The following is a 12,519-nucleotide window of genomic DNA, read 5'->3' on the forward strand; positions in this document are numbered from 1 at the left end:
GATGTGTATGAGTTTTATTCAAAAAAAAAAAAAAAGATATTTCGATGCAGCAATGACAGTAGCATTCTAGATTTGAATAAATGACAAGGTCAGCCTTAGTTTACTACCAGAAATGTAACATCTATCATTCAGCTGGCTAATGTCATTTCTTTGACAAACTCCTAAAAGTACAGGGAGAGCTTTTTAGAAATTAATAACGACCACTTCCTGAAAAGGTTTCTCGGGGAGAACTCATGACATCAATTCTCAGAACGAATACCAAAAGGGAAATATAAAAACATCAAACATTATTCAAATGAGCTAAGTTGATGAGTCATACGAATGTCTGGACTTAGATCTTTAAAAATCGAATCTGTATAAAAAAAAAATAAAATTAAAAAAAAAAATTACTACTTTTAAACCTATCCAAATAAGAAAAATTGATTCCCCAGAAAAATGAACTTTTCTCCGCATATAATAATAATAAAGATAAGGATAGGGAAGTGGGGAATATGGGGTAAGGAAGAGTACCCCTGGATACAATCCAGTTAATAGCTCAAAGGCAGGTACTCGGGATGGGAAAGAATAAGAAAAAGGGGAGAAACAGAAGTACAGGAGAAGAATAAAGAGAGGGGCAGACCCCCTTGCGATATTAGGGATTTTGGTTTGTTATATTTTTTTTTCTCCGCATTAAATACATTGTTTATTATGTTCATTTTATCTTTATCACAATGTCTTTATAAGCCTTTTTTTATCCATATCCTCAATGTTTCTCAAGAAATATTCAAGTGTTAAGTTGCCGGCCCAACCGATGTCGTTTTAACCACAAGCAAATGCTGAATGATAATCCTTGTTTAAACTAGGTTTAATCCTGGTTTAAACTTCCGTGGGCTTGCAAACCGTAGTACGAGAACGAACCCTGTCACAGAAATCTCTAGTCTTAGTACCAAAAGACAGTATTTCATACATTTGAATTCGGTTTAGCATACCTGACATTGACTTGTGCACAAAAAAAAAAGAGAAAAAATTAAGGTATTAATTCAGATGGTCCTACGCTAGTTAGGCTACAGCTCAAAAGAACTATGAAAAGAATAGTGATGGGAATAACACGAAGAGACAGAAATAGATCAACACAGAAACGATAGCAAACTAAAGTAGATGATATTTTAACATGTAAGAAAAGGAAATGGACATGGGTAGGACATAAAATGAGAATGACAGATAATTAGATGGGCATTAAGAATAACAGAATCGGTCCACAGACATTGTAAAAGAAGCAGGGGATGGAGGAGAAGACGATTTACTGATGAACTAAGGAAGCTTACGGATAAGGATTAGCAAAAAAAAAAAAGACTATAAATAGACGCAAGGGGAAGGCCTTTGTTCTCCAGTGGACTATTAATGGCTGATGATGATGATGATGACAAATGGCGTAAAACGAAATAGCTAACTACATACTACGTCGTATTACACCACTTTTGAAGAGGATGACTAACAGTCACGTTTGGTGTCCTTGTATCGAACAATGGTAGCCTTCAAATTATTGACATAATTTTTGCATACCTTCATAAATTCGGTAAACGTGTCCGTGAGCCCGTGATACGCGTCTATAACTGTACGCGTATTGTACAATAATTCTCTCGGTACCGATCAGACAGGAAACGTAACGCAACTAGCAAGATGATTCACTGCTGGCTGACTCTATCACTGTTCACATCTGTTTGAGTCTCCGTGTTAAGTAAAGCTGCAAACAGCCAGTTGTGGAGCTACGCAGTTAATTTGACCACCTAGTATCGTCACTGTTCTTTTAAGCATCATTTACGGAATTTTCACTGTGAATAACTGCCGTCATAAGATTTCTTTAGGTAAGTAGGATGGGTGAATTATTCATTTTATTCTTATAAAGGTGTATGTTTTCAGTAACAAAGTTATCATTGTTGGCACACTATGACCCTGATTGACTACTTGTATATACTTGAAGTGTCTGGTTCATGGTGGTGTTCATATTACCGGATTAATTTAGATTCTATTACAAGCTCCTGTGCAGTAAAGTTATTACGAAAAAAACTAACATTCAATTTCCACTGCCTATAAGAAACTCCAGCGGGTAAAACTAGGCTTATCTTTTGATTTAGGGTGTAATATTTTGATTGGACGGTTTATGTTTACGTTCTAAGGAGTACACCATCATTTTAATCTGCAGAAAAATAAGCTATATATGTGGGTGGAAATGTTGAAACCAAGGGTGTGGTTACTAGTCAAGTTATCACGTGATGTGCCATTAGTTCATGAATCTTGTCACGGGACATGAAATAACAACAATGCAAAGCGGCCGATGGTTTACATGTGGAAACATTTTATTGAGGAAACATATTCCCTAACGTCTTGTGCAAACTTGCAGTAATTCGCAGAGAAGCGGCACATGTTATGGATTATGGGAGGTATTGTGAAATGACCGTAAAATATACGTAAATTCAAGGTTAATATCGATTGGGGAAGAAAACTGTCGGTAACTATGATTGCAAACGCCGTTGCCAGAAGTACGATGTTACGTAGTGCTGTGCAAAAGTTTATCTTATTTTTGTCTTTAAATAATCGTTGTGCGAGTTGAAAGATAGAAATCATTATTTTTTAAACTTTTAAAAAGGGATGATTCAAGTCTTAGGCTGTTTCAACTTTTAATAATAGAATCTGAAAGGTTTAATTGTCTCTCCCGTTGGTTTGGATATAAAAAGTGAAAGTGAGAAAAAAATAAACCAGTTTACTGATATACAGTTTGTTTAAAGATTTCCCCTCTAACATACCAAAGCAAATGATGGCCTAGTGAATACTTAGCGTTAACCCTTTGCCTATTTTAAGCAAACAAATTGAGAAAATTCGTTTTATCGGACAGAATATGAAATTATGAAAATGTATCAATAAACGAAGGAAGAGCTCATTATACGAATCAGGGGTACGTGGGTGGTCGGCGGCCCTCTGAGCTAAAAGACCATTCATTACTATGAAGCAATAAAAGTTTAAGTTAAAATAGTTAACTACCAATGTGGAAGAAATTGGGTCCTTCAACTGGCCAGACATTTGATCTTTCTCTACGGTTACGGTTCACTTTCCCTTTGCCTACACAGCCGAGTAGTCTGACCCATTCTTTACAGATTCTCCTCTGTCCTCATACACCTGACAACACTGAGATTACCAAACTGTTCTTCTTCACCCAAGGGATTAACTAATGCACTGTGTCTGTAATTGTTCAGTGGCCACTCTGCTCTTGGTAAGGGTAGAAGAGATTCTTTAGCTATGGTAAGCATCTCCTCTAGGAGAAGGACACTCCAAAATCAAACCATTATTCTCGTCTCGGGTAGTGTCTTGGGTTAGACGTTAGAGTTCTCTTGCTTGAGGTACACTGGCACACTATTCTATCTAATTCCTCTTCCTCTTGTTTTGTTCAAGTTTTTATAGTTTATATGGGAAATATTTATTTTAATGTTAATGTTCTTTAAATATTTTATTTTTCCTTTGTTCCTTTCTTCACTGGGCTATTTTCCCTGTTGGCACCCCTGGGCTTATATCATCCTGCTTTTCCAATTAGGGTTGTAGCTTAGCAAGTGATAATAATAATAAAAATATTTTATTATAATTTGTGAGCAATCTGATTTTGAATCTATTTTGAATTTTACTGTGTACACACACACACACACAGTCACACGCACACACACACACACACACACACACATATATATATATATATATATATATATATATATATATATATATATATATATATATATAATATATATATATATATATATATATATGTGTGTGTGTGTGTGTGTGTGTGTATACTGTATATTGGCCTTCTACTTGCGTCTGTTTATGGTCTTTCTATGCCAATCAACACCTGCAAACTTTCTTAGTTCGTCAATCCATTGACTTCTCTTCCTTTACCTTGCTTCCTTTGAAATCTTTAGGGACCCATTCTGTTACTCTTCTTTTCCATCTATTACTGTGTATTTCACGGACCATGACACTCTCTTTTTTTAATATAACTAATGAACTAGGCTTCTGATTAATGTGAAACTGAAACCACCAGAGTTTGGTACACCGACCTAATTAAGAAAAATGGATTCAAGCATCTACTCCGCATTATTGTCTTACTTTATATAGAGAAATGTCATCTAAATTCTGTGGTTATGGCGAGAACGGAAATTAAGACCTGGCAACTAGGAGCAGAATGACGTATGTTAACTATGACGTGAGGCCCGTGACGTTTACACCTGCCACGCCCCCTCATTATATCAGTACAAGAAATTATATATAATTATATCTTTGATAAAGATAAGGTGTTTTTATTTTTCAATACAGGAATGCAGTCATTATTGTGTTGAAGTTATGGAATGATTGTTGAGGATGCGCACATAACATGGTCATTATAAATATTTAATATGGCTGAGGATTGGATGGAGGTGGAAGAATAGTAATACTTTATTAACAATAAATGTATTGTACATAATTAGTAATATAACAGCTAACATTATAATGAATAAAGTTACAAGACTGAAATATAATATATATATATATATATATATATATATATATATATATATATATATATATATATATATATATATAAAGTAAATATATATACATATATATTTATAATTTATATATATATATATATTATATATATATAAATATAAATATAAATATATATATATATATATATATATATATATATATATATATATATATATATATATATATAAAGTAAATATATATACATATATATTTATAATTTATATATATATATATTATATATATATAAATATAAATATATATATATATATATACTGTATATATATATAAAGTAAATATATATATATATATATATATATATTATATATATAAATATAAATATATATATATATATATATATATATATATATTATATATATATATATTATTCACATTCACTTTTTATTACCCATCAAAACTGTCTGAAATAAAGTCTTCCTCTTCGTCGTCACTGGCGAGACTTATGATGATGGGATCCACACTGTCATGGATATTATCAAATGACCAGTACTCTCTCTCAAAGTATTCAGAGCGCCGAACAGCATTTGCCCACACGTCCTCTGTCACACACAACTTTGCTTCATTCAATCTTGCATTGAGGTCCGTTCGTGTAAAATGGTGAAGGGATGATCTAACGTACTTCTTCATGACACCCCATACTTGCTCAATAGCATTTAGCTCCGGGTGTGCTGGTGGTAGCCGCACTATTTCATGACCCCACAGGCGAATGGTATTGTCCACTGTGAATCGGGGGGGTGGTCGATTTTCCTTGCATATTTTGAGTAGTTCAGGTCGCAAAGCGTATGGTGGGTATGTGATATTGCGCTGCTGCAACCATTTTATTAGATCGTCTTTTTTGGTGCCAGTAGTTGGACAGTGGCTCTCCTCTGTAAGGTGACTGTGGTAAGGAGCGTTGTCGATGACCAGAACTGATGGCTCCTCTAATGATGGTAGTAATTTGGTTGTCAGCCATCGCTGGAAGAGTTCAGCATTCATTTCACCATGATAGTCTCCACTACTATTCTTAGCTGTATAGCAAAGAAATGAATCCTCAATAAAGCCCTTGTTGGTACCAGCTGCTACCACAACAACGCGTTCACCATCTCCTGGCGGAACCTGTCGGCTATGTGTGTTAGTTGTGGATGGTTGAGTTGTATCTACCCATTCTTTATTGTGGCTCATCCTTGTCGTAAACCATGTTTCGTCTAAATAGACCACCTGTCTTCCTTCCTCACGATACTGTTTGAGAGCTCTGAGAGCCCGGATCCTTTTACCTACTATGTCTAAGGACTCTTTTCTAGCATACATTTTTCGTTGTGTCGTTTTATATCTAAATCCAATCTTGTGAAGTACTCTCCAAAGCGAAGTTTCCGATGTGCCTTCAGGTAAAATACCTTCCTTCTTGAGTTCTCTTGTTAGAGTAGTAATTGTAAAGGTATCCTTTGACAAGAACCTGTTGTGAACATATCGGCGAATTGCACCGATGGTAAAAGAGTCGAACATATCTTCAGCTGGCTGTATGAAATTAGACTGTACTGGATCTGATGAGGGCAGTGCTAATGGTGATGGCGATGGAGCTCTTGATAGTACTGGCAATGAGGGTGATGATTGTGGAGATAGTTGTTCTGCAATTGGCCGTGAATGTGTGGTGTGCTTGACCAATTGACGAACGGCATTCCTTGTCATGTCCATGACATGAGCAACTCGGTCATACGGTCTGTTTGGGTAAAAAATATTTGTTTTCGTGTAATTATCTATTGAGCAACCTCTCATTATATATATATATATATATATATATATATATATATATATATATATATATATATATATATATATATATACAGTGTATGTGAGAGAGAGAGAGAGAGAGAGAGAGAGAGAGAGAGAGAGAGAGAGAGAGAGAGAGAGAGAGAGAGAGAGAGAGAGAGAGAGAATCTGATAATGCATCATATTCAACTATATATGTCCGTGATGGTACGGCATTAAACATGACAACATGATACCAACCTATTCAATCCAATTTTCAGTTTATTGTTGTGTTGTTCCCTCTTGAAGTATGTTAAGAGTCGCAACACAAAAGCATTACGACAACCTTGTGGACAATGGTGAAGCATTCTAGACATGATATAAAATGTCAATAGTAGTCAGTGAGCAAAGTGTCAGCAGGAGCCTTGTCAATGACCGTATGTAACAGGCGTGTACCTTCCCTAGCGCGATCCCCTCTCTGACTGCCTTCCGAGATTTTAATTTTTTGGTCTTTTTCGTAAAATTAACTATTAATTAAATAATAATAAACAAGTGAGTCTAAAAATTTGTTTATTTAAATATAACTAATCAGTATCTTTAGATTCCATCAAAGAGCAGTATAATTCACTACAACTTATATATCTTTTAATAACCATACAGAAAGGGGGGCGTGGCAGGTGTAAACGTCAGGGGCTCACGTCATGGTTGACATACGTTATTCTACGCCTAGTTGCCAGGTCTTAATTTCCGTTCTCGCCATAACCACAGAATTTAGATGACATTTCTCTATATAAAGTAAGACAATACTGCGGAGTAGATGCTTGAATCCATTTTTCTTAATTAGGTCGGTGTCTCAAACTCTGGTGGTTTCAGTTTCACATTAATCAGAAGCCTAGTTCATTAGTTATATTAAAAAAAGAGGGTGTCATGGTCCGTGAAATACACAGTAGTTATCATTCTCATTATATTTCCTGCATACATCCATTTCTTTATCTTACTTGTTAGAATATCCTCAACTTTAGTTTTCTCGCGTATCCATGTTGCTCCTTTTCTGTCTCTCAGTGTTATTCCCATCATTATTTTTTTCCATAGCTCTTTGAGTTGTAACTAGCTCATGATCTAAGGCTTTAGTAAGGCTCCAAGTTTCTGATGCTTAAGTTAATACTGCAAGGACCATCCAATAAAATACTTTTCTTTTTAGGGAAAGTGTCATTTCGCTTTCATAATCTCGTTTGGTTTTTTAAAAGCTCTCCATCCAATGTGTATAATTCTTTTAATTTCGGTCTCATGTCCTGGGGAAATACTGTCTGTAAGTATGCATATTCATTAAAAATCTCTAGAGGGTTGTCCATAACTTCTATTTACTGTCTCTGCATTTTCATTTAACATTATCTGAGTTTTGCTCATATTCATTTTTAGTCCTACCTTTCTGCTTTGTCTATTAAAATCTTCTATCATCTTTTGCAATTCCTCCTATGATTTACTAAATAGAATAATGTCCTCTGCAAATTTTAAGTTGTTAAGGTATTCCCCATTAATATCAATTCCTACATTTTCCCAATCTAAATTCTTAAAATCTTAAACGCATGCTGTGAATGATTTAGGAGATGCAGTCTCCCTGTCTAACTCCTTTCACAATCAAAATTTTCTCACTATCTTTATGTAGTTTTAGGATTGCTGTGCTATCTGTATAAACATCGTCAGGTATTCTAACATAATATTCATACATTCTTTGCTTCTGAAGGGGTTTCATTACTGCTGAAGTTTGGACAGAATCAAAAGATTTCTCAGCCTATAAATGTCATACATAGAGGTTTGTCATATCCTATTGATTTTTCCATTAACTGGTTTGTTACACGGATATAGGCAGTTGGTGTTCTCTTGGTTTATGATCTTTGTAAATATTTTATGTATACTGAAAGTAAACTTATGAGGACAATAATTTTTCAGGTCTTTAGTATCTCCCTTTTAGTGAATTAATATAATGATGAAGTTTTCCATGCTGTGGGAATAATGCATTCTTGTAAAAATTTTGTGTAACGTTCAGTGAGCTTTACTATTATGGAATTTACATCTATTATTTTTATTCTGTACACATAAATATATAAATTATATATAAAGTAATGCCTCACAACACGAAATTAATTAGTTCCCTAGTGAATTTCATACCGTGATTTTTTCATGTTGGGAGTTGTCTTTTACATGTAAATAGCCTAATTCGTTTCAGACCCTACAAAAACACCACATTAAATGATAATTAGAAGGATACACTCCACTATACAGTACTCAACGAATTACTCTACAATCATTTGGATCATTCAATAATAACTGAACAGTTGGTAAACTGTAAAAGAAATGTATAATTAAAACAACAGGTAAAAATACAGAAACAAAAATATAGAACCTTATCTTTGGAGTGAGGCGATGTCCAAGAGCAAAGTGGTGGATGAAAAATGGCAGAAAACATTAACATGTGGCAGAAAACTTAAACACTTAAGTTAACAGAGCAGATTAATACATGGCAGAAAACTTTTTATGTTGACCAGGCTGACATGAGTCTTTTTATAGTTTATATAGGACATATCTGTTTTGACGTTGTTACTATTTTTAAAATGATTTATTGTTAATTTATTCTCATCATTTATTTATTTCCTTATTTCCTTTCCTCACTGGGCTATTTTTCCCTATTGGAGCCCTTGGGCTTATAGCATCTTACTTTACCAACTAGGGTTGTAGCTTGGCTAGTAATAATAATGATAATAATAATAATAATAATAATAGGATATCTTCCTCAAGGCCAGGAGGGTGAGCAGGGGCATTGTCCAACACCAGCTAGCATTTCAGAGGGAGGCACTTCTCTTCTAAATATTTTTTCACAGTCGGGCCAAAGCAAAGGGTTACCCACTCGATGAACAAGGTTCTTGTTACCCAGGCTTTTGCATTAGCCCTCCACAACACCTGAAGCTTCTTCTTCATCACATTGTGGGCCTTGAAGGCTCGAGGAGTCTCGAAGTGATACACCAGCAGGGGTTTCACCTTACAATCCTCACTAGCATTTGCACAGAGTGCAAGGGTAAGGCTGTCCTTCATATGCTTATGCCCGGGTAGCTTCTTTTCCTCCTCTTTGAGGAACGTCTGAAGAGGCATTTTTTTACCAGAAAAGCCCAGTCTAGTTGCAGTTGAAAACTTGCTGGGGACTGTATCCTTCTCAGGCAGTCAACTCGTCGAACGTCCTAACAAAGGATTTGGCCGCTTTCGTGTCCGAGCTTGCAGCCCCCCCCCCCCCCCATGACGCTCCAATTAATGAATGACAGACTGTCTCAAATTTTTCCAACCACCCCCGTGAAGCCTTGAACTTTTGGGGTGCCCGTTTCGATGTCCCTTCTCCTGCATTGGCTTTGGCCTGAGCACGCACGAGATCACTGAAAAAGGCACTGGCCTTTTGGCAGATTATCTCTTCGGTGATCGTGTCTCCAGTGATTTCCTTGTCCTTGATCCAGACAGGCAGCAGTCTCTTCATCTTATCGTGGATGTCCCTCTTGCTGGAAAAAACAGCCACGTCCTCCTTAGAAGGTGTTGCTGCTTTGATGACTTCCTTCTCTTTCAGGATCGTTCCTATCGTAAACGGATTGAGGCTATTATTCCTTTGCGATCACACTTAACTGCATGCCAGCCTCATATTTCTTGATTATTTCCATCTTCATCTCCATAGACAGCCTCATCCTCTTCTTTCCATGCACATCAACAAATTTCTTCGGACCCATGACAAGTAAAGTAACGTAATATGAAAGATCTATCGTAACATTGTTACTGTTCTTGAAATATGTTATATTGTTCATTACCTCTCTTGTATTTTATTTATTTCTTTATTTCCTTTCCTCCCTGAGCTATTTTCCCTGCTGAAGCCCTTGGGCTTAAGGCATCCTGCTTTTCCAACAAGGGTTATAGCTTAGCAAGTAATAATAATAATAATAATAATACATGTAATAATAAGGCTGCTAGACACCTCTCACAAATCTAACATTCCTTAGGACCCTGTCATAAGTTACGTCAAAAGCATTAGGACAATCCACGACTGTATTTTACTTAATCGTATGGAAGAATAAGAGTATGCAACGAGCACTAGGTTATTGTTACCTATTATAATCAAGGTTCATTACAAATTCCCTTTGATGTTACGTCACTTTCCTTTTCTGGCTTTTTTAGATAGCACGAGTGATTGTTTTCAAGGGAATTTTGTTCTTATTTATAGAGGCTTATTGAGATTGGCAAGCTGGTGTATATTGTAGCTTATAACACAAAAAAGAAAGAATGGATATCAAAGGAAACAAGAAAAAGGAGAAACTAATAAAGTGCATATCATAATTCATTTTCTTTCTCATCCTGAAATGAATATATATTTTCATAATAATCTTTGCCTTTTCTTATTCTTTGATATTATACATTAAGCCCTAAAGAATGAAACTTAGAAGTACAGTTTACTTATTTTTATAGATGATTTAGGAGTATTTAGGAAAGTATATAAAAGTAGCAGTTTGTACAGAATTCAACCCTAAAGTACAGTTAGTGGACTACGTGAAATCAATGAAGTGCATTATTTGCAGTGTTAGTCGACCTCACGTATGCGGTAGATAGTTGATCATGGGAGCAAGAGTTCACTGAACCTATGGCATCATTATCAGTTTTTTTTTATCTCTTTAGTGCACTACTACACCACATAACAAGACCCATATTGGCAACTGTATCAGCTGACACACTCAGTTTGCAGACCTGAGCTAATGCCACTACCACTGTCAAATAGAATGTCCTAAAGGTTAATGCAACATTTACTGTAACAACTTTTTAACACAAACAACCAGTCATAACCACCATATCCATCTAGTACCAATTGCCAGCCCCTACGCCTCCCACTTCTGCTGCGGTACCCAAACATTGGGAGACTTGAGTAAAAGGTCCACATTGAAAAAGACAAAGAAAAATGTCGTTCAGGTGGTCCCACCAGGAAAGGCCATGATAAGGTGAGAGTACATGGTCGTGGTAAGGAAGAAATTGAGTCACCCTCAATGCTCAGTAGACTACAAGCGCCTAAGTGCCTCCTGCAGGAGGGAAATCGACCATACCCCACACCCTTCGACTTGGTATCAAGTGTCCATTAACACTTATACTAGACAGTGGCCAACAGATATTGGAGATTTCTTCAAGTAAAACTTGACATGGAAAGCCTCTCCCTAAAGATGCTCATGCCCTGGGACTGCTTCTAATAAAAATTTACCAATTGGTACAAGTGTATCAATTGGTTTTGATAATATTATCACTTACACTTGATTTATCTATTAATCAAATGAGCCACAAATACTTATTGTTAGCAAACTCATTCTGCACTATGATAAGCTACCTAAGAAGAAATTCATTGTATAATAAGAATTTTTGTCAAGCAACGATTCAAACTTTTCCAGAGCTGAAGTCAAGGTGACACTGTCAAAATCCGGTTTTGCACTTAGAATTGAAATCAATCCATCGCTACCATTATAGCTGATAGGTTAGTTTGTAACTCTAGGGTGTTTTATGATAGATTAATCACTAATACTCAAATTTTATTTACCGGTATTCAGAAAAGCCACAAATACCTTTCAATGTAGAATTCAATCTGCAAAGGATTGAATCTTTGGTCGACGTTAAGTCTTACAGTATAATGAAATGAATTTCCCCTTTTTTTATGCACCATTGGTAAAGATCACTGTCTGGTTTTTAAAAAGATTTTTAAGGAAAACTGACCTTTCTAAAAATGGATATCAATGAAAACCTTTTAATGCCTCTATGGTTAAGACCATGGTTCCTTTCAAAAGTAAACCAGAAATTCCTATTTAAGTGAATACTTTATTTACTGGTCACCCTCATAAGGCTTAACATGAAATTCATGGGTACAGTACAGTATATAGTTTAGTGCACCGACTAGTTAATTTGGTAATCACGTTCTCTGTAGGGCTGCATCCACATAAGTGACAGCAAACGGCTTCATCTCTTTTTGAATAGTCTCATTGGAATAAATATACAGGTGTTTTGAGATGAAGTTTCGGTGCACTTCAATCAGCTCCAGTCTTATGAAGGTATCATAATAATAATTTGAGATTTGAAGGCAATTAAAAAAGTAAAAAAAAGTTATCCTTTGCTGTACTGTATAATGTCAAGTAAATAAAATTCCAAGTGTCATGACTATAATGCTAT

The 12,519-nt window shown here is 35.5% G+C and overlaps 1 protein-coding gene across 2 annotated transcripts in view; it reads left to right on the forward strand.

Moving 5' to 3' along the window:
* Positions 1-1,593: 1,593 nt before the first annotated feature.
* LOC137647267 (uncharacterized) overlaps positions 1,594-12,519 on the forward strand; it is a 16,911-nt gene continuing 5,985 nt past the window's right edge. Inside the window, exon 1 of one of the 2 annotated variants that reach the window (XM_068380662.1) lies at positions 1,594-1,844. The gene's annotated coding sequence lies outside the window, so the exon portion shown is untranslated. Of the gene's footprint in view, positions 1,845-3,138; positions 3,277-12,519 lie in introns of those variants that run through there. The other variant, XM_068380663.1, reaches the window with a different exon arrangement.

The sequence above is a fragment of the Palaemon carinicauda genome, chromosome 9, assembly GCF_036898095.1.
Source record: "Palaemon carinicauda isolate YSFRI2023 chromosome 9, ASM3689809v2, whole genome shotgun sequence".
NCBI lineage: Eukaryota > Metazoa > Arthropoda > Malacostraca > Decapoda > Palaemonidae > Palaemon > Palaemon carinicauda.